The sequence below is a fragment of the Mustelus asterias genome, chromosome 2, assembly GCF_964213995.1.
Source record: "Mustelus asterias chromosome 2, sMusAst1.hap1.1, whole genome shotgun sequence".
Classification (NCBI taxonomy): Eukaryota; Metazoa; Chordata; class Chondrichthyes; order Carcharhiniformes; family Triakidae; genus Mustelus; species Mustelus asterias.
This window is the reverse complement of record NC_135802.1, coordinates 139507379-139530773: the sequence shown is the minus strand read 5'-3', so window position 1 is coordinate 139530773 and position 23395 is coordinate 139507379. Positions and strand designations below refer to the sequence as shown.

The following is a 23395-nucleotide window of genomic DNA, read 5'->3' as shown; positions in this document are numbered from 1 at the left end:
AAAGAATCACCACAAGGGAGGGAGGGGAATAAATATGTCCATGGATGCAGAGTGATCAGATAATTTTCCACATTCCTGCCTTTCCCATTCCCTCCAATAGTTTCCAGCAATATCCATTCAGAGCCATGGACACATTTTCCTGTTTCCTTTACACTTAGATTTATCCAGTTGAACTGCTACAATGACCGATGCAGTACATGAATTACCCTCCCCACAGCATTGAAAGATTCAACTGGGTGATGGGCAGAGCAATTAGAGTTCATGTTAATCACGAGGCCACCCCTTTCAAAATGATTTCCAGCTGTTACGTAGCTAAGAGTTTGCCCTGAATGGACTGGGGTCATAGATGGGGTCACAGCAGGATCAGAGTAGTCACACAGAGTAGTCATGTGAAAACCTGACATGACCTCATTTCTAATAGAAAATTATCTCCCACTAGCCCCAAACCTCCATGTGCAACAACATAGGAGAGCAATTAATGTAGGTAAAGTTTTTGGCTATTGTGCTTTTATTAGATATTTACAAAATAAAGCCCTTGAATTTGCACAGTTTTTTTGCGACCTTGGGACATCCCAAAGTGCTTTATATCCAATTATATAATTTGAAATGTAATCACTATTACAATGTGGGTGAACTGCAACTAATTTGCATAGAACAAGGTTCTTAAATTGCAATGAGTAAAATGACTATCTGTTTTTGGTGGTGTTTGTTGTGGTATAAATGTTGGTCAGGACATGGGAGCGATGTTTCTGATGACCTGAGAGGGCAGATGTGGAGGTTCAACAGATCATCTGAATGACAGCACCTCTGACAGTGTAGCACTTCCTCAGTATCACACTGAAGGGCCATTCTGTGCTTAAAATCTTTGAAGTCAGTCTTGAACCCATGAGCTTCTGACTGATACAAAAAGGCTACAATTGAGCTACTGTAAAGTTTTACATCAATCTCAAACCGTTGAAAATCTATTCTTTTTTAAATTAATGTATAGTGGCAGAAGGCATATACAATTTCTTTTATTTCCTATCTCTATCACTTGGGGATGCCATTTTGAATACATTATTTGCTGTGTGTTTGAACTAATTCATATGTCAGAATTTGATGTATTATTAATAAATACTTCAATAGCAAAAGAGCAGATAATCAGAAAAATAATATTTTTTAATTAGAACAATGGCCCAGAAATTGTGAGAATAGGGCAATGCAGCAAACGCTGTGAATTGGATTTATTTTTAAATTAAGTGCTGTACATTACTGGAAATATAAGGACAATGGAGCATCTGCAATCTTGGTGAATGATGGAAGTGGCCTTTTATTTCAATCGCCAATGAGTTACAGTTAAGTTAGACATATAAAGAGACATTAAAAAAAACTGGCTTAAGGGAGAGAAAAACAGAAAGGAAAACTCTGGGAAAAACTGCAACTCCACACTCTCCGCTGTTCCATTTCTGGTCCCTGACATTGAATGACAAACAGGAACATAACTCATTACCGAGAGCACCCCTACATTGTGAATCATCAGTCTTAACTTTGCATGGTGATTTTAATCTGTAATTACAGTGCAACTGAGCAAATTTTTAAACTCACAGGGAGATAAAAATAATCCTGTTTTTGCCAAGCTAACTGAGCAAATTAATCAGCTATTTGTGGTGAACCCAATTTGTGCTATAATTCTTCTTGGCCAAAAGATGTTGATTTTTTTCAGGTGCTGATAATAATGTGCTCCTTTGCTATTTTCGCAGAGAATTCCAATCCATTTTTAATACTTTACCATTACTAGCTAGAGATTCTCAATTGGAGAAACACACCGACTGAAGGCATAAAAAGTAGTGTTACATTCCAACTGATGATATTGCTGGACACGTCATATTCCAGGGTGGAACCTGGCTTGATACATCCTAACTTATAGGGGGCGATTTTCCAGCATCATTGCACCCAGCGCAGATTGTGTTGGGGCAGCACAGGGTCAGAAAATCGTGGAGAAGGGGTCTTGCATGTTTAACGCCGGTGAGAACTTCCTTTGGAATTCTCCCCGCACCTGGATATAGTCTGGTTCCCACCCAGTGAGGGCAATAACCAGATTAACATATTTAAATAACCAGTGCAAAATTCCACCCTCTCCCACAAAATGACTAAGTGCAGGAAGATCACCCAAAATGATACATAATGCATGGAAACCAATAGACAAACTGTGGTCAGACACCCCACACTCTGAAACCAAGGGGCAGATACCACCCAAACAACTCGAGATTTCTCCGTAATTCCCTCCTCCCCCGAGTCCCAGATGCTTGTTATATTTTGAACTAAGTGGCCTCACTCGAATTCTTGTGTTTCACACGGGGGTTTTCAATCTCCAAACTCTCAAAGAACATGACTTGGAATCTTCTCCCAAATGATGCTTTCCCTCAGATGTCTTCAACAAAGACCCACCTCCAGGGTTTCAACCTTTCCTCCTTATATTCTTTTGTCTGGAATCACCACGTGCATTCAAGCTTTACCCTCCATACAATCTCTCAGATGCCCAACTGTGCCAACCTAGCGCCGCTGCTTCACAAGACTGTATTAAGGAGTCAGCAACCTTTTGGTCAATTTGGATTGCTGACTTCTTGCAAGCCCACTCTGCTTTCTGCAGTTTTGCCTTTTTGGAATCTCTCTCTCTGCTCCTCACTCTTAAATTCACTGAACAGAACCTTCTTTCAAAATTTGTGTTCTTTGTTACTTTGACTGGAAGTTCCTTTTGGAACATGCTTCTCCCTCTCTCCCTGGCTTTCGGAGCATTTTATCTTCTATAATTTGCAATATGCAGTCTCCCTTCATGTCCCTGCCTGGTGGCACAGTGGTTAGCACTGCTGCTTCTCAGCGCCAGGGACCCGGATTCAATTTCTGTCTTGGTTCACTGCCTGTGCGGAGTCTGCACGTTGTCTGCGTTGCTTTCCTCTGGGTGCTCCGGTTTCCTCCCACAGTCTGAAAGACGTGCTGGTTAGGTGCATTGGCCATGTGAAATTCTCCCTCAGTGTACCCGAACAGCTGCCAGAGTGTTGCAACTGGACGATTTTCCAGTAACTCATTGCAGTGTTAATGTAAGACTACTGTGACACTAATAAATAAACTAAACTTGATGAGTACTGCTTTTTGTCTTGCTGGTGATGTCGTTTTGTCAGGCATGGAGAGCTTCCCTCTTCTTGTCGATGAGGCCTTGGATGATGTGATTATTCTTGTCGAACCAGCCTTGGTGTTTCCTGGTTTTGTAGCCAATGGCTTCTTCTGTCTTCAGCTATTCCAGCTTTCCTCCACCCCATGAGAATGAATGCTTTGGAGGTTTAGGTGAAGACATTGTTGGAGGTTTGCTGGCCTGTTTGAGGTTGTGTGTTTGTTTGAAGGCAAGAAGTGGGGGTGTGGGGATGGCCTTGGCGAGATGTTCATCTTCATCAATGACATGTTGAAGGCTCCGGAGGAGATGTCGTAGCCTCTTCGCTCCGGGGAAGTACTGGACGACGAAGGGTACTCTGTCCACCGTGTCCCGTGTTTGTCTTCTGAGGAGGTCGGTGCGGTTTTTCGCTGTGGTGCGTTGGAACTGTCGATCGATGAGTCGAGCGCCATATCCTGTTCTTATGAGGGCATCTTTCAGTGTCTGGAAGTGTCTGTTGTGATCCTTCTCATCTGAGCAGATCCTGTGTATAAGGAGGGCTTGTCCATAGGGGGTGGCTTCTTTAACGTGTTTAGGGTGGAAGCTGGAGAAGTGGAGCATCGTGAGGTTATCTGTGGGTTTGCGGTACAGTGAGGTGCTGAGGTGACCGTCCTCATATGGTCGACAGTTCCGACGTGCCACAGCCAAAAACCACACCGACCTCCTCAGAAGACAAACACGGGACATGGTGGACAGAGTACCCTTTGTCGTCCAGTACTTCCCCAGAGCGGAGAGGCTGCGACATCTTCTCCGGAGCCTTCAACATGTCATTGATGAAGATGAACATCTTGCCAAGGCCATCCCCACACCCCCACTTCTTGCCTTCAAACAACCGCACAACCTCAAACAGACCATTGTCCGCAGCAAACTACCCAGCCTTCAGGAGAACACCACACAACCCTGCCACAGCAAACTCTGCAAGACGTGCCGGATCATCGAAACGGATGCCATCATCTCACGTGAGAACACCATCCACCAGGTACACGGTACATACACTTGCAACTCAGTCAACGTTGTCTACCTGATACGCTGCAGGAAAGGATGTCCCGAGGCATGGTACTTTGGGGAGACTATGCAGATGCTATGACAACGGATGAATGAACACCGCTCGACAATCACCAGGCAAGAGTGTTCTCTTCTTGTTGGGGAGCACTTCAGCAGTCACGGGCATTCGGCCTCTGATCTTCGGGTAAGCGTTCTCCAAGGCGGCCTTCACGACACACGACAGCGCAGAGTCGCTGAGCAGAGACTGATAGCCAAGTTCTGCACACATGAGGATGGCCTCAACCGGGATCTTGGGTTCATGTCACACTATCTGTAACCCCCACAACTTGCCTGGACTTGCAAAATCTCACTAACTTTCCTGTCTGCAAACAATACAAATCTCTTTAACCTGTGCTTGATGCTCTCTCCACTCACATTGTCTGTACCTTTAAGACTTGATTAGTTGTAAAGACTCACATTCCAATCATTATTCATGTAAATTGAGTTTGTGTCTTTGTATGTCCTGTTTGTGATCAGAACTCCCATCCACTTGACAAAGGAACAGCCAGTTCCGAAAGCTAGTGGTGTTTGCTACAAATAAACCTGTTGGACTTTAACCCGGTGTTGTGAGACTGCTTACTGTGTTTACCCCAGTTCAATGCTAGCAATTCCACATCACTCTTACACCAACCCAGGGACCTCCTTGCCAGGCAGATGCCAACCTCACTGATAGAAATGCTGAGTTCAAATACTTTGGATTTGAAAAAAAAAGTCTTAAATGTTAAGTGTGAAACTTACTGGTTAGGGTTTTGTTTCCCAGTTTTTGTTTGGCGGGGGGAATGTGTGCTGGAGAGAGCGACCAGCAGGAGGAGTGTGTGTGTGTGTGTGCTGCTGACAAGCCAGCACTGGGTCAGAGATGGTGGAGAAGGCAACAGCAGCAGAAGGCAGGTCAGTCGGTGCTTCTTTCGATCTTCAGAGTGAGTCATGAACAATTAAAGTCTCATTCCTCACTATGGAGAGGGAAAGAGGCAGATTTCTTTTTAAAAAGGGTGATTATAATAAATTGAAACCAGGTTGGAATGTGTTTCTTTTTCTACACAGTCCCCACAAGTGTTAGTATTTTGTTTTGAATGGAGCTTTGTGCATTGCTCTCTCTTCCCAGTGTAGTTTGGAACTGGGGCCCGCGGCTGTGTGTCTGCTTCTTGCCCTATCTTCTGGGCACCAGTTGCCGGCAGTCCCAGTATAACATGCCCCTATCCCCCAGCTCTCGCGCTCTCTCTCTCTGGGTGTGTGATTTTTGTCTGCAGGAATTTGGAGATGGGTACACACACACACACTGTCAGGGAGAGGGTTTTAACAGAGCGGGCCCGGGGGCTATGGAGCATTGCATAGCTATGGAGTCAGTCTACCTCGGTTAGGAATGCTGCCCAAAGGAAAGGGGACAGAACATCTTCACTGAACCTAGGCAGCCAGCAGAGAGAGAGAGAGCGCAGCTCCCGGAGCCTGAACCACAGCAGCTCCGGGACAAGGAGGAAGAGTCAGGGCAGCAGCTTCCCTCCCCATTCTCCTAAGACTGGGCTTCACTCTGGGTAAAGCAGCAAGGAATGGAGTGGGAACCGTGAGCAGAATGTGGCTTCAGTGTTGTTTGTGGAGCTGGTGTCACTCACACAGTTAGGAAGCTTCATTCTGCTTCTCTTACTCAGAGATCTCTCTCTCTCTCTCCACTCCTTCCCCTTTTATATGCAGCAGCGGCCTGCTCAGCCCAGTCACTGTGAGATAATGGAAAGCATGATAGTGTCTGCTCTGCACTCAAAAGGACTACCCCAATACTAATTTCTCCTTCTCCAATCATCCTCCCCAACAGGATGGTTATTTTGAAACCCGTTTTCTCGAAAGATTTGTGAAATCAAGCAGGTAAAACACCCACCGAGTGCTAACTGGAGTCAGAATGTTGCAGCAGACAGGAAATCTTTATTGCTTGCTGATGTGTTTTGTAAAGCAGAGTTGGCTTTTCACAGTAGTTCTCTTAACTTATGGATTGGTTTGAAATCATTCCCTTGTCTCCTTTAAATTCCTGAGAAACAAACACATTCTTTGTTACTTTTTAAAACTAATCCCCTAATTATTTGAACACAGCCACTGTAGTTTGTAACAAAAAATTGATTTTACAATGTTATTTCGTGTCAGTTTAAAAAAATGTACAGTATTTGAAGAGTAATTTTATTAATTGCAGCAGGGCTTTTGCAGAGAAGGATCTCTAACCTCTGGGCTCTGGCATATGTATGTTATTTTGGCCTCTTGATCATTCTCGCACACCCCCCACCCCCACCCGGTTTTAATTGCTCCATCATGCCTGACTGTGCCTTACGCTGCCTAGACCCCAGACATTTCAATTCCCTTCACCTCTCTGCCTCTTTAAGTTGCTTCTTTAAAACTTACTAGTTTTATCAGACTTTTGACCAACTGCCCCAGCTAATATTGTGTTGTGTGGCCTACCGTCCCAAGTTCATAAACTTTACCTGAAGCATCTTGGAATGTTTTACTTATGGGGAGACGGTGGCATAGTGGTATTGCAACTGGACTAGTAATCCAGGTTAAGGGGAACCGGGTTCAAATCCCACCATGGCAGATGGTGAAGTTTGAATTCAAAATCTGGAATTAAAAGTCTGATGATGACCATTAAACCATTGTCGATTTTCATAACCCATCGGGTTCGCTAATGTCCTTTAGGGCAGGAAATCTGCCATCCTTACCTTGCCTGGCCTACATGTGGTTGACTCTCAAATACTCTGAAATGGAGGGAGGCTGGGGGGGGGAGGGTGCAATGTGAATTGTTGTTTAAGTGCTGTGCTAAGTGGTAGAGTTGGCCATGGTCTTCCAACCTTTCTGATCGTGCTAACGTGGTTGGTTAAAGCGGTCTTTAATGTTGTCCAGGTCCAGGTCCACCTGTTGACCCCAGTAGTGTTGGTCCCATTTGTGTTGTTGTCTTGATGAGAAAAGTGATAGCATCTGTGGAGTGGGAAACATTAAACTTTCACATCTATAGCCATGTGATTATGGAAACATTATGTAATCATTATCTCATTGTCTGGAAATTGGCTGCTGCATTTCCTACATTACAACAGTCCTTGAAAAATACTTTGTGTTTTCTGCGGTTCTGAAAGGGGCTATATAAATGCAAGTTTTTTTTATCTCAACGGGATTGAGCTAGCCTAACATCACAATGTGAAGAGCCTACTTAAAATTAGACCATTTATTTTGAGTTGTGTCCTCCCTTTTAAGTAGGGATTGTCACCATATTATGGGGGGAATAACCTTACTTTACTGGTGCTTCTCAAAGTAGGACTCCTCATTTATATGCATGTGACTTTGTCTCCACATTTGTCTGGTCTAAAGAGAGCTTTAGTGCACACTTGTCTTTTTTCACACAAACGCATTTGGGTCTGCTCACAATCTTTGAAGCTGCCCCACCAATCCAATCTGTCTCCCAACCCTCTTCAAAAGCTGACTTCAATTGCTTGCTTTTTTGACCAACCTTTTGTCTTCTAAACCTCCAGCAAAAGTTTGTTATCCATCCCCTTTCCTGAAATGCATTGCGATAGTTCTCTCTTTATTGGAGAAAGTAGATAAATGCAAATTACTGACGTCAGAGTGCCAGTTACATTTTCAAAGCAGGGAGACAGATTTTCCAAGTGCAAATTTTTAGCTTTCTTTTGAGAAGTGATCTGTGCGCGATATGAGCTAGGAGCTGGGGAATGGACAAAAGCATGCGTGACCATTATTTTGTCCGTTTTCAAAATTGGAGTTTTGCATGTTCCTAGCCAAAAAATTGCATTTACAAAGCAGCTCTAATGTCCCAAAGCACTTAATGAAATGTCAGACAAAATTTGACGCCAAACCACATGATGTTAAGACAAAAGCTTGGTCAAAAAGTGTTTTTTAAAGAATATCTTAAAGTCCAAAGATGACCATGAAACCATTGTTGATTGACATAAAAAACCCAATCTGGTTCACTAATGTCCTTTAGAGAAGGAAATCTGCCATCCTTACTCGGTCTGGCCTACATGTGACTCAGATCCACAGCAGTATGGTTGACTCTTAAATGCCGAAATGGACAGCAGTTAGGGATTGGCAATAAATGCTGGCCCAGTCCGTTTTTAAAAAAAAGAATTTTTGAAAAAGAGCTACGTGGCGAGGTTTACTTAAAGAAATCCAGAGCTTAGAGCCTCGGCAATAGATAGCTGAAGGAATTTGGGGTTGCACAAGAAGGCAGAATTAGAATAATGCAGAAACAAAGATAGGGGTGGGGGAGCAAGTCGAGAAAGAGATTTGAGTATAAGATGAGAATTTTAAACGTGAGAAATCTTCCTTGGCCATACTACTTTTTTCAGATCACCTTTTGATTAAAGAAAATTAACTTTAGATGTGAATCCCTTTTAGTTTAAATAATGCATGTTTTCATCTCATCTTTTTGCCCACAGCCATCCCAGAAGGCTGAGGGTGTGTGCGGGCAATGGCATTGCATTGAATATGATAATTCATCAGTACTTGCCTGATGTTTTGGCAATCTTCGTTTTTGCCAGTAGAGATTTAACCAGAGGCCTCAACTGCCCCCCCCTCCCCCTCAGGTGGATGTAAAAGATTCATGGGTGGCAGGGTCGCACAGTGGTTAGCACTGCTGCCTCACAGCTCCAGGGACCCAGATTCAGTTCTGGGTGACTGTGTGGAGTTTGCACATCCTCCCCATGTCTGTGTGGGTTTCCTCCGGCTGCTCCAGTTTCCTCCCACAGTGCAAAGATGTGCAGGTTAGGTGGATTGGCCATGGTAAGTGTGTGGGTTTACAGGGGTCGGGCGGGGCAGAGAGCCTCTGGGTAAAATACTTTGTTAAAGAGTCAGTGCGGACTCAAAGGGCCGAATGGCCTCTTCTGCACTGTATAATCTCATGGCACTTATTTCAAAGAAGACCATGGAAGTTTTCTTCAGTTTCCTGGTCAAATATTTCCTTCACCCAATACCTAAGAATAGATTATCTGGATCATTATTTCATTGCTGTTTGCGGAAACAAGATGTGTGCAGGTGGATTGTTGCATTTCCTACCTTACAACAGTGTCTATACTTCAAAAGCACGTCCTTGGTAAAAGACCATAAGACACAGGAGCAGAGTTAGGTCACTCGGCCCATCGAGTCTGCTCCGCCATTCAATCATGGCTGATATTTTTCTCATCCCCATTCTCCTGCCTTTTCCCCATAACCCCTGATCCCCTTATTAATCAAGAACCTATCTATCTCTGTCTTAAAGACACTCAATGACCTGGCCTCCACAGCCTTCTGTGGCAAAGAGTTCCACAGATTCACCACCCTCTGGCTGAAGAAATTCCTCCTCATCTCCGTTTTAAAGGATTGCCCCATTAATCTGAGGTTGTGCCTTTTGGCTCTAGTTAGAATGTCGAAAAGGCACTGAACCATAGTGTCAGCATCGGATATCCATGTTTTCTGTGCAAGGGACCAGTGGACAATCTCCAGCAGCAGGAATGCTTGCAGATAGTTGTAGCACTTCACTGTCTCCCTGCCCCGGCTGAACCTACCCATTTGAAAGTGATTGAATCTGGAACCTTTTCAAACTGTATTGCAGCCAGTGTCTCACATTGTGGTCTGATAGTGTAGTGGTTATGTTACTGGATTAGAGACCCGTTCGAATCCAGAGCATGAGTTCAAATCTCACCACGGCAGTTTGAGAATTTGAATTCAGTTTTACAAAAAAAAAATTAAATGGTGTCCGTTAGTGACCACAAAGTGGTGGTTTGTCATATAAATCCAGCTGGCTCACTCATGTCCTTCAGGGAAGAAAACCTGCCATCATTACCTAATGTGGCTCAAAAGTGCCTCATGACATACACCAATATGGTTGATCCTTAACTGTCCTCTTTCCAACCACTCAATTGATTCAAACCGCTACCAGCGATTCATTAAGGAAGGCCCAAAATGAGCAACAGGGGATAGGCAATAAATGCCACCCTTTACAGTGACCCCCGCATTTCATGGATGAATAAGATAGTTAACAGAGATTATTTACAGAAGTCATGGAGTTGTGGAAGATACTGCCGCAGCTGTTTTGAACACTTCCAAGAATCTCTTTCCCGTGACAGATATACAATTGTTTGTCAGCACCAGTCCTCCTTAAGACACAAGGTTCCCAGGGTACAGCCTGCAGCCATTGTTGGATTAAAGTCAACTTGCTTCACCTGTTTCAGACATGATGTGGAGATGCCGGCGTTGGACTGGGGTAAACACAGTAAGAGTTTTAACCTGGTGTTGTTAAAACTCTTACCCTGTTTCAGACATCCAGACATGGTTGTGGCCTTGCCCAAGAGAGAGTTCTTTTCAAGTCAGTTCATTAGGAGCTGTGTTTAAACCGTTTGCCCAGGTTATTTTGAGTTTTGTCAGGTGGTTCTGTGGGCCACAGTGTCACCAACGATCAGGATTTCGGTGGCTATGAAGGGGCCACCAGTCTGGCTTTTGAGATCTCGCTGACACATTGCTTTCAAACTAACCTGCAAAAATGCACAGTTTGGAGCGGGCTGCAGGAAGTGATCAGAACCATTTCTGCAGACCGGCACCCACTGAATGATTCAAATTAGAAACTGATGCAGGAAATGGTGAAGGAGTGTGCGCTGTTTTATTGTGGAAGCAGAACCCTGGTGTTGTGTTGGCTTTAAACCCTGTGCTGCACCGAATGTGATACTCTGTGATTGTTGAATGGGATTTCCTGAAAAGTTATGTCGAGTATATTGAAATAAACGATTGGGAGGGGAGAATGAAAACAAAGTTCAGTTTATTACTCACTGGAACAACGGAGGTTGAGGGGCGGCCTGATCAAAGTCTATAAGATTACGAGGGGCATGGACAGAGTGGATAGTCGGAAGCTTTTTCCCAGGGTGGAAGAGTCAATTACTAGGGGGCATAGGATTAAGGTGCGAGGGATAAAGTTTAAAGGAGATGTACGAGGCAAGTTTTTTTACACAGAGGGTGGTGGGTGTCTGGAACTCGCTGCCAGGGAGGTAGTGGAAGCAGATATAACAGTGACTTTTAAGGGGCATCTTGACAGATAAATGAATGGGATGGGAATAGAGGTTCCTGGAAGGGTGGGGGGGCTTTAGTTGAGATGGGCAACATGGTCAGTGCAGGCTCGGAGAGCCGAAGGGCCTGTTCCTCTGCTGTCATTTTCTTTGTTCTTCTTTGTTCTTTATTACAGAGAACTGTTGACTGCAGTGATGCTATTGTGAGCTGTGGTGTGGTGTGAGTTCTGTTTATATTTTAGTAACCAGCAGAATAATTTTCCAATCTTGTAGAAACTTTTCAGGCGCTAGAATTTGAGACATTTTTCCGAGTTCGGTATCATTATTTCCACAAACTCCTGGAAGTTGGCAGCGGTGGGGGGATAATAATCAGGCCAAGCTGTCAAATTACTCATTCTTGTCTTTCTGGATCAAAGAGGATATGCACGTTCCAGGGCAGACTCAGTTCCAATAAAACAAACTGATTCCAAAAATCTTCACTGTGTTGGAAATGGCTGTGCAGCAGATGCAAGATACTACTTTTTACATCAATTGGGCTCTGCCCAATCCACGCACACTTTTTTAAGAAAAAAAAACCTTTTGCAATAGAATAATAGAATCCCTGTGGTGCCGAAGGAGGTAATTCGGCCATCGAGCCTGTACCAACAACAATCCCACCCAGGCCCCACCCCGTAACCCCACGTATTTACCCTGTTAATCCCCCTGTCACTAAGGAGCAATTTAGCATGGCCAATCAATCCAACTTGCACATCTTTGGAGAATGGGAGGAAACTGGAGCACCCGGAGGAAACCCACGCAGACATGGGGGAAAGGTGCAAACTCCACACAGTCACCCAAGGCTGGAATTGGACACGGATCCCTAGCGCTGTGAGGCAGCCGTGCTAATCACTGTGTCACCGTGCCGCCCATATATGACCATACTGTACGTTTTCATTCTTGGATGGTACTCCCCATTTGTAAAAGCAACAAGCCTCTACACTCTTGTTTCTTAGCTTTGCCCTTTGCATATCATCCCAGCTAAGTCAACGGGCACTTAAGCAACTGTGATTCCTTTGCGTATAAAACTTTAGTGTTGAACTTTAAAATAAACACAGTCTTCCCTTTATTCTTATAGGAAACTGTCCCCTCCGCCCCTTGGTCCTGCCCCTTATTCTCAAAGCCAATGCAGTAACTCAATTTATGTCAGTACATGGGTGCACTTAGGCAATTCATGTTTTCTGTTGCGCACAGAACATACGCCTGGTTAAGTTTCAGAAAAGAGAACATTACATAGAATTAATCATATACCAAACTTGTGAAATGAAAGAGTAGGCAGAGTGCCTGTTTGTGTGACAGTACGGTCACATGAGATGGGACTGGATTCTGATTGCATGATCTATTAAATATATTATAGAATCACAGAACCTTTACTGTGCTGAAGGAGGTCTTTTGGTCCATTACAGTCTGCATTGGCTCTCTGACAGAGCATTCTACTTAATCCCACTCCCCAGCCTTATCCCAGTAACCTTGCACGTTCTTTCTTTTCAGATAGCGATCCAATTCCCCTTTGAATACCCTGACTGAACCTGTCTCTGCCCCTCTCTATCATTTGTTTTCCCTTGCATCAATTTTATTCCTTTGCCAATTATTTTGAATCTGTGCCCTTCAGTTCTTGATGCTGCCTTGAGAGGGAACAGTTTCTCACTGCATCCATACCCTTCAGGATCTTGAATAAGAGTCCCCTCTTAATCTTCTTTTCTCCAAAGAAAAACAGGCCCAACCTCTCTGATCTCTCCTCATAGCTACAGCTGGCTATTCCCGGAATCATTCTTGTGAATCTCCTCTGTATTCTCTCCAATTCCTTCACATCCTTCCTCAAGTATGGTGCCCAGAACTGGATACAGTACTCCAGATGAAGCTTCACTAGTGTCTTTATACAAGTTCAATATGACCTCCTTCCTCTTGTACTCAATCCTCCTATTAATAAAGGCTAAGGTACTATGTGCTTTATTAAGAACTCTCTCAACATGCCCTGCCATCCTCAATGACTTATGTACATATACACCAAGGTCTCTGTTTCCCTACACCTTTAGAGTTTCTCCCTTTATTTTATATTGTGTCCCCATATTCTTCCTGCCAAAATGAATTACCTCACTTCTCTGCATTGAACTTCATCTGCCACTTGTCTGTCTAATCCACCAATATGTCAATGTCCTTTTAAAGTTGAAGACTATCCTCACCACAGTTGACAATATCTCCAGTCTTTTATCTTCCACAAATGGTGATATCATGCCATGCACACCAAAGCTGAGGCCATTAATATATATCAAGAAGAGAAGAGTCCCAACAGTGATCCCTGGGGAGCTCCACTACAAGCCTTCCTCTAATCTGAAAAACATGAGACGAGTGTTGCTGGCAAAGTCAGTACTTATTGCCCATTCAAAATTGCCCTCAGGATGGTGGTGATAAGCCACCTTCTTCAACTGCTGCAGTCCATGTGGTGTCAGGGTTTTAGAGAGGCCATTCCATGATTTTTGACCCAACTATAGTGAAGAAACAAGGATAGGTTCACCAGACTGATTCCTGAGATGGCAGGGTTGTTGTGTGAGGAGAGATAGGATTGTCTAGGCCTGTAATCACTGGAATTTAGAAGAATGAGAGAGGATTTCATTGAAATTTATAAAACTCTGACATGTTGAACAGACTAGATGCAGGGATGGTGTTTCCACTGGCTGGGCATCTAGAACAAAGAGTCACAGTCTCAGGACATGGGGTAGGCCATTTAGGACTGAGATGAGGAGAAATTTCTCCACTTGTACGGTGGTGAATCTGTAGAATTTTCTGCCACAGAAGGCAGTGGAGGTCAAGTCACTGAATATATTTAAGCAATAAATAGATTCCTAGATGCTAATGGTATTCCAGGGTATGGGGAGAGAGCAGGAATATGGCGTTGAGATAGAGGATCAATCATGATCACATTGAATGGTGGAGCAGGCTTGATGGGCTGAATGGCTTACTCTTACTGGGTTAGGAAGGAGAAAATGGTCAAGATGCTTGGTCATTATTGCCAACCAGGTCAGAGTTGGACATCAGATGAATCCAGGATTGGGCAGAGTGGGCTTCAAAGTTTTGGTCAGGTGCTTTTTAGTTTTCAATGTTTTACTGTCCTATTGGCTTCTGGCAGTTTGTACATTCCGCCTAAACCCACACGTGTAAGTGGAAGAGGTTGTCGATGTATTGGCTCTGTCCTGCCATATCCCAGCAGTCAAGTGGTCAGTAGGTACTTACCAAAGCTCAAACAGAAGATAATTGACCCATAGGTAGATACTGGAGAGTTCCTGGTGCACCTGGAATTGGTGTACAACAAGGGTCCTGAGACCTTTCAAGAAGAGGGAAATTTCCCCAAGAAGATCAAGGAGAAAGGAAAGCTTGGTGAGACAAGTATGTCAGTGTTGAAAATCACTTGAGCAGTAATTCCTTTTATCTGTGGTCCGACCGTAATCTCTCATTTCTGACACCATTAGCAGAAACATCATGCATTCCACTGTCATTCCACGAGCTTTGACAAAGAGTCATCTTTTCTCTCCTTACAGATGCTGCCAGACCTGCTGAGATTTTCCAGCGTTTTCGCTTTTGGTTGCATTCCACTGTCCTGAGTTTCCATTCAAACAGCTATCCTTAATACTTGACCCTCGGGTATATAAAACCGTCACCACTGTCCGGCCCTGACCTGCACTGTTTGCCAATCCTTTGTCGTGCTGCTCCTCCATTTCCAAAGTCATGGTTTTCTCCACTGCTCTCCCTCCTCGGTCAACAGAAAGATAAATGGTTCTTCCTTAGCTGTTTGACTAGATAATCCCATTCAAAATAAACATCCTCCTTTTGAACATCATTTCCCAATTTGCACCCGCCCTTGCCAGTATAGTATGTAGAACATATGAACCAGAGCCCCTTAAACCTATTTGATCATTTATTGAGATCATGGCTGATCTGTATTTTAACTCAATTTATCCACCTTTGTCCCATATCCCTTAAAACCCTTACTTAACAAAAATCAAAGTCTTGGTTTTGAAATTTTCAAGAATCCATTTGAACGTATTTAGTCACAATTCCTTTGTTGTTTTGTTTGGGTGAGTGTATATGTCATCCAGTCAGTGACCTCCTCCCCACTGCTGAAATTAAGACTTGCCAGACATGACTCTGGCCCCGAAATATATCAATTTGACTAATAGTCGGTCAGAGGCGTCTTTTCCCATTTTATTGCTAAGAATATTACTTGTTAAGTGTCGCTGGGTACACAGTTTACATAATGCTTTGGGAAGAATAGTTTGGATACGCAGGTACCTTGGTTTTTTTTGGATGGCAACCCAGTGTGCTATGCAGAAGAAAGTACCTCTGCTGACCTTGGTTGAGAATGCTCCGCAGCAACCAGAGGATGTAGGTGACGCATCTAAGGCATGTCATTTGGAGTATGTCATACATGGCCCAAAAACCTATAGCTTACATAACGTAATATATACAAGTGTAAGACTTGACTTACTGGTCGCACTTCATCTCTGAATCAGACAGTCATGAGTTTGAATCCCATTTTGAGGCTTGTGCATGTAATCCAGGGAAAAGCCATAGTTTGGGTGAGATGGCTCTGCTTGCACTCTATATAACCCTCTATTCCAGATCCCAGGGCACTTTCAAAGCAGAACCGATGAGTTTACTTGTGTCCTGGCTGATATGTATTTCTTAAGCAACATCGCTAGACAGCAGATGATCCAGACATTATCTCATTGCTGTGTATAAAGTGGCTGCAGTGTTTTCCTAAGCCTGCACTTCAGAAAGTACTTCATTGGCTGTAAAGTGCTGTGGGATGTACTTAGATTGTGAAAGGTGCTATATAAAGAAAGTTTTATTTTGTTTCTCTATGCATCCCGGCTGAGCTTGGCTGGTGGGGATATCCAGGCATGTTGCGTGGAGACTGACATAAAACTCTTTCTCTGCATACCCAGGCGAAGGTTGCAGATCGTACCCGGAACGAGGACTTCTAAGCTCGCCCAGGTAAATTAGCCAGAGGAGAGGTTGAATGTCTTGTCTCTAAATGGGCTCCAGAGTTGTTGCCAAATGCTTTATATTTTTAAACGTACTATTCTGTTAGCCTCTAAAAGTTCCCATGTTCCGTGTAAGCACGCAGAAAAAGCTGCTTATGTATTGACTCTGTCCTCCCATTTTTGTTCGACGTATCCTGGTCTGTACAGATGAACATGGGCATTAGGCCTGAAAGTAAATCCACAAACTGTTGGCAGTTTCAGTGCATGAGTCAGCTTGACTTTGTGGTAGCATGTTCTTCTCATGCTCTGGCCAACATTCATCCCTCAATCTACACCAACAAAGCAGATTGAACAGATTTACCACACTGCTGTTTGTGCAACCTTGCTGTAGACAAATTGGCTCGTGCATTTGTCTACATTACAACAGTGATGACAGAAGTAATTTATTGATTGTGAAGTACTTTGGGTCATGAGAAGTATTATATAAATGCAGGTTTCTTTCAGAGGGTCATATGCCTGTAAAAACTCTCTTCCCCAGAGAACTGTAGAGACAGGGTCATTGACTATTTTTGAGGCAGATAGATTCTTAACTAACGAAGAAGTCAAAGGTTATGGAGGATAGATAGGGAAGTGGCATTGAGGCTACAGTTAAATCAGCTGTGATCTCATTGAATAGCAGAGCAGGCCCGAGGGGCAAATGGCCTACTCCTGTTTCATGTGTTTTGTTTGTGCCACTTTTCATAAACAGTACAAAGGATTAACACACACCTCATGGTGGCATGATTGTTCTTATTAGCAAGGATGTAATCCTTTGCTCCAGCTGGCCTGCTGCCCTCTTTAACAGCACTTTGCCTGAGAGAAAAACAGGAGATGACTTGTCTGCTATGTTTATTTTTGGAATTGGACTCATCCAGTCATTGTCCACGTGGGCTGTATTTATGTCTCATTATTATATTCCTGCCTCTGCTTGCTGTCAACACTCGTCTCTTAATTAGGCTCCTAGAGGCACGTTGGTAGCGTGTGGCATACTATTTTTCAGCTTCTGGGCATTTCAAATTCAAATGGACACCAATTCCTGACAAAACAACAAAAATCATTGTGAAACAGTGAAGTAAATTTATTTTCATAGAAACTAATATCATGACAACAACAATGGCCTGATTTCTTTTTTCATAGGATACGGGTTATCGCTGCCATGGTCAGCATTTGTTGCCCATTCCTAATTGCCCTTGAGCTGGGTGGCTTGCTAGGCCATTTTGGAGGGTGGGGGGAGCAGAATAGGAGGGTGGATGGAGGTATGTAGTTATAGGTCAGCCACATTGCTGGGGGTCTGGAGTCACATGTAGGCCAGACCACATGTGCTGAGAGTTCTTGGGGAATGCAAAACCTCGAATGATGAAGGACAGACAAAATTATAAATGCTATTTCCTATCTTGGGTGCATTGGCTTTATATTATTAATATTGCTATCAGTTATTATATGACATACATTGATTGTTAGTACAATTATTATCAGAAATTATTATATAAACTTATTCGATACAGTGATTAATGCAATCGCAGCAGCAAAAACAATGCTCCGTGCTTGCTTTAAACTAATTAGCCCGGTCAGCCCTTAGCTTGCCTCATAGCCATTTTTGCATTTGAACATGCCTGTGTATTGCTGGGCTGGGGAACTTAGTTTACATCCAGTGTTGCTGACCTTGATATCTTCAGTCAGAGACGCAGTTTTAAGGAAATGAAACTGCCATCCTAGTACTATGGTGGGTCCTCTTCTGAACTTGAGGCACTGATTGGGGCAAAATTAGAGAAGTTTCAATCTGGTTGCTGGTTCCTGACCTTTTCCTCAGCCAACTCGCAATATAACAAGAGGCAAAGTGGTGTAAACTATGCTGAAGATTCAGTCGTGATTTGAAAAAGACTTCATAAAGAATTGGCAATTGATTAGTGGTCATTATCCACCAGTGAATTCCAGAAACCAATTCCTTTAAACCACGGGAAAACAAGGGACAAGTTTAGAATTGTCAAGACTAGTTTGCAGTGTACTGTTTACATTAATTCTTGGTGAACTATGAATGTTTTCATTATATTTGTGCAATGCTGGATTAAAATGAAATATTATCCAACAGCATAGAAAGTTCTTTCAAGGTGAGGAAGCACAGATTTCAAAACTCTGCAAACTTTATGGGCGGCACAGTGGTTAGCACTGCTGCCAGTGACCCCCACAATACCAGTGACCCGGGTTCAATTCCGGCATCGGTTCACTGTCTGTGTGGAGTTTGCACATTCTCCCCGTGTCTGCATGGGTTTCCTCCAGGTGCTCCGGTTTCCTCCCACAGTCCAAAGATGTGCGGGTTAGGTTGATTGGCCATGCTAAAATTGACCATTAGTGCCAGGGGGATTAGCAGGGTAAATATGTGGGGCTGAGAGGATGGGGTCTGGGTGGGATTGTTTGTCGGTGTAGGCTCGTTGGGCCGAATGGCCTCCTCCTGCACCGTAGGGATTCTATAATATCCTATTCTATGATATTAACGCGATGTACATTTAAAACACGTGCAGAACATGCAATCAATCAACATACACACGGAGAAAATGTTCAGTTAATCAGCTTGCTTGCCTATTTGAGCAAGGCGCCCACTTATTTTGATTTTGATTTCTCTGATATTCTTCCTGTCTTGATTCACCTGTGGGTTGAGATTGAGAATCTTGCTCTTACACCTGCCCTCCCCCCCCCCCCCCCGGACTACTCCGTTTCTTCAGATGCAACACACCCGTGCTCCATTAGTTGGACAGCTTCCTTTCAGCAGTACGGTGATGCAAGTCTTACTTCCTTTTCTAACTGCTGCAGTCGAGAGCTTCATGCCTGTGGCAGCTACTTGAATTTCTGTGGTGGGACAAGAAATCAAGCGGCCTACATTAGCTGGACATGAAATTGTAAGTTACTGTGAGAATGAATTGCTTCATGTAGGACACTGGGGAGTGCGGCTGGGTTGGTGAAGACGTGTCTTATTTGTGTCACTTTTTATTTGGACTTGGCGCGAGAAGGTGGCTGGGTTTGTGACAGGATTTCCTGGTGTAGTTATTTAACAGGCATGCTTCGTTTTCACCATTGAGACAACACCGCTCTGGAGTGGAATGAAAGAAAGGGTGGGGTTACTCTTGCTGCAGTGATACAGTATATGTAGCATTGAGAGTCACAAAAGGTATGGCTTTGGGACCTCGTAATGCAGTGTTACATTTGTAATGACTGGGGGCGAGAAATGAAAGTAATGCAGAAAGATGGATATAAATAGTAACTTATCAGTTCCCCAGTGTCACAGTCAATTTCTGCTGAAAAGCTAGTACTGTTTAGTTTCTAGAAGTGGAATGAATAATGTTTCTGCTGCGAGTGCTTTTGATTTTGCACCAGAATATTGGGCAATGATGGATTTTAGGGAGGTGCTTCAGTTGAGTGATTATGATCAAGTCACAAACCATGGGATCTTACCTTGGGCATTATGCGTCAGCCCAATTGAGATTAAAATACTTGTAGTTTGTTATTTATAACCAGAAACAAACTCCTGTAGTTTGCCTTCTCCTCAAAAGACCTGCGGCCTTTTGTGAACATGCGCGCGAGGGTGTGTGTGTGTGTGTGTTGTTCGCATGTCTCGTTACAGCATTATATATTTCCTTAATAACTTTTTTTTAAACCTCGTTGGGCAATTTCCTCCTGGTCTCTTTCATAAACGGGGACACTGGCAATCCTCAGTTTACTGGACCTGTAAACATCTTTGGAATCAAACACTTAAGTTGTCATTGCAATAATGTGGAAACATTTTCTGGGTATCTTGATCGAACTTGATGGGTGTTTTCTGTCCGCACAGACTTTTAGTTCCCTCTGGCATAAGTTGAGAAGGAACTAGAAGTTGTACCCACAAGATTCAAGTGCTCAAACTGCTGACTTCTGACGTGTAAATTAGACTTGAGTAAAGATTTCTAAGTGACTTGCGGTCTTCAGTTTATTCGAAAAAAATTCTAGGTGACTTGTCTTCAGTTTATTTAAAAAACTGATTAATCTGGTGTGACTTTTTCCTTTATACGAGGTGTAATTATTAACTTCCTGTGCAAATATTGAACCATAGCTGCTCCGTGCAAATAAATTTATAAAGAAAGACAACCACTAAAATAACAGACATCAAAGATAACTTTAAAAAATGAAATGTTTTGCAGTTGGGCGCTGTCAATTCTAACACTTATCAAGGCTTAGGCCCTTTAAAAGCAGTTATGGACAATAGTGCAAATGAAAGTAAGGAAATGGCAGACTTGCTGAATAATTACTTGGTGTCAGTCTTCAAAGATGAAGATCGTATATATATACCTAACATTCCATGGAAACTAATAATGAATCAAAGACTGGAATTCATTGAAGTGAATATGAGCGAGGAAACAGCATTCAGATAGACATGAAAAACTGACAAATCGCCAGGACCTGATGATTTTCAGCACAGGATTTTAAAGGAAGTAGCTGATGAAATTGTAGATGCTTTATCGTAGAATCCCTTCAGTGCAGAAGGAGGCCATTTGGCCCATCGAGTCTGCACTGACTACAATCCCACCCAGGCCCTGTACTGTAATGCCACATATTTACCCAGCTAAATCCCCCTGACACTAGGGTCAATTTAGCATGGCCAATCAACCTAACCCACACATCTTTGGACTGTGGGAGGAAACCGGAGTACCTGGAGGAAACCCACGTAGACACGGGGAGAATGTGCAAACTTCACACAGACAGTGATCCAAGGCCGGAATTGAACCTGGGTCCCTGGCGCTGTGAGGCAGCAGTGCAAACCACTGTGCCACTGTGTCGCCCTTAGCCGTAAGGTGAGATGAGAGTGAAAAAAAGCAGGAAATTATAGACTGTTACAATCCACATGGGGTAACTTTAGGGCAGCATGGTGACACAGTAGTTAGCACTGCTACCTCACAGCGTCAGGGACCGTGGTTCAATTCCCGGCTTGGGTCACTGTCTGTGTGGAATTTGCACGTTCTCCCTGTGTTCTCCCAGTGTCCCCGTTTATGAAAGAGACCAGGAGGAAATTGCCCATCGAGGTTTTAAAAAAAAAAGTTATTAAGGAAATATATAATGCTGTAAAGAGACATGCGAACAACACACACACACACACACACACACACGTGTCCGGTTTTCTCCGGGTGCTCCGATTTCCTCCCACAGTCCGAAAGACGTGCTGGTTAAGTATGTTGGCCATGCTAAATTCTCCCTCAGTCTACCCGAACAGGCGTGAGAGTGTGGCAACAAGGGTATTTTCACAGTAACTTCATAGCAGTGTTAATGTAAACCGACTTGTGACACTAATAAAATAAACTTTAAACTAAAATAACCAAATTTATTGAAGGACTCCCCTCAATGAAGGAATTATCAATAAGATTCCACTTTATACACATTAATTAATGAGCAAATTTTATTTCAAATAAAAATGAAAATTTCATGTTAAATATTCAATACATCAAAAATATGTTTTGCACAATCACAAGCATTTGCACAACTCCCTGCACAAATATGGCACTGCTTAGCTACACATTTCCACAAGATGTTTTTTATTCGTGGACTGAAAGTCAGGAGTCCTTTCTGACAACAGCTTCAAGCTTCACAGCTGCCATTATCATCAGCAAAGCACACTCCTGCAAACCCTGTCTCCCTCACGTCTCATGTTTTAGCTTTTAGTTTATTTATTAGTGTCACAAGTAGGCTTACATTAACACTGCAATGAAGTTACTGCGAAGATCTCTTAGTTGCCACACACCGGTGCCTGTCCGGGTACACTGAGGGAGAATTTAGCATGGTCAATGCACCTAACCAGTATGTCTTTGACGGTGTAGCTTTTCTGAGTTCATCTCCAACTGACCAACCAGTAACACCCAGTACATGGATTGGCCACTTATGGGAGAACACCCAGCTCTTTAATGTCTCCAAGATATTCTCGCAGTTTTCCAGGTTTTAGACTTTTTTTAACCAGCCCGCACAGTATCTAACTGAAACTGACCTCTTCGTCTAAACTGACCTCTTCCTGAGTGATGTGTTTCTTCTCCTTACAGGAATTCTCAATTTTCATCTTTCTGTCTCTTTCTGCTATCTCTTTGCATCTGCATGCTGATCTCCTTAACCCTCCAGTTCCTCAACTTGTGGCCTTGCTTTATGTCTGTCAGCCACATGGCTTCTTCCTTAACTTCCCTCCTTTTGTTACTGCTTCAGGTCAAGGACCACAAGGTCACATGAATCCCAGTATTTCTTATTATCCAAGAAAATTACAATTTATCCCTTTACATTTGATGCAAAATCTTAAAGGTCCTTTTCAAAAATTCTTAAACCCAATTCCAGATCTTTTCAAATATTGCTCTCTAACATCTGTTGTGGGAAAGCTATCGGAATTAACAAGAAAAAATTGAGCATGATTCAAGAGAGTCAGCATAATAGGTTTGTAAGTGTGTCTAACAAACTGAATGGAAGTTTTTGAGAATGTAATTATAATAGACAAGTGAATAGGGACTTCCACTGATGGGCAATCAGTAAGGTTCTGCATAAGAAACTGTTAGCTGGTTAGGCAGTGAAAAGAAGGGATAATAGGGAAGACGATGATGTAGTGGTATTTTCACTGCACTAGTAAGCCAGAGGCCCAGGCTAATGCTCTGGGGACATGGGTTCAAATTCCACCAGGGCAGCTGGTGGAACTTTAAATTCAATTTAATCTAATAAAATCAATACATTTGGAATTGAAAGCTAGTCTCAGTGATGGTGACCATGAAGCTATCATTGATTGTCATAACTCATCTGATTTCCTAATGCTGTTTAGAGAAGGAAATCTGCTGTCTTTACTTGGTGTGGCCTAAATGTGACTCCAAACCCACAGCAAAGTGGTTGACTCTTAACTGCCCTTTGAAATTGCCATGCAGTAGTAGGTGGCTCCCTGCTATAACTTCAAGGACAATTACAGATGGGCAGCAAATGCTGGTGTTGCCAGTGACGCCCACATCACATGAAAGAATAGAATGAAAGATTTGTACTTGAATTGGAAGAAAGGGACAATTATGTACAATCTATTCTGGGATCTCAGCTATCCACAATATTTATGAATGACT

At 43.2% G+C, this 23395-nt stretch overlaps 1 protein-coding gene across 8 annotated transcripts in view; it reads left to right on the top strand.

Annotated features, from left to right (window-relative positions):
• The first annotated feature begins 4923 nt into the window (after nucleotides 1-4923).
• The window catches only part of LOC144511763 (engulfment and cell motility protein 1), a 275624-nt gene continuing 257152 nt past the window's right edge, over nucleotides 4924-23395 (top strand). For 2 of the 8 annotated variants that reach the window (XM_078242075.1, XM_078242039.1), the window contains exon 1: nucleotides 19055-19195. The gene's annotated coding sequence lies outside the window, so the exon portion shown is untranslated. Of the gene's footprint in view, nucleotides 5117-5689; nucleotides 6083-16137; nucleotides 16273-19054; nucleotides 19196-23395 lie in introns of those variants that run through there. The other 6 variants (XM_078242020.1, XM_078242065.1, XM_078242047.1 and 3 more) reach the window with 6 other exon arrangements.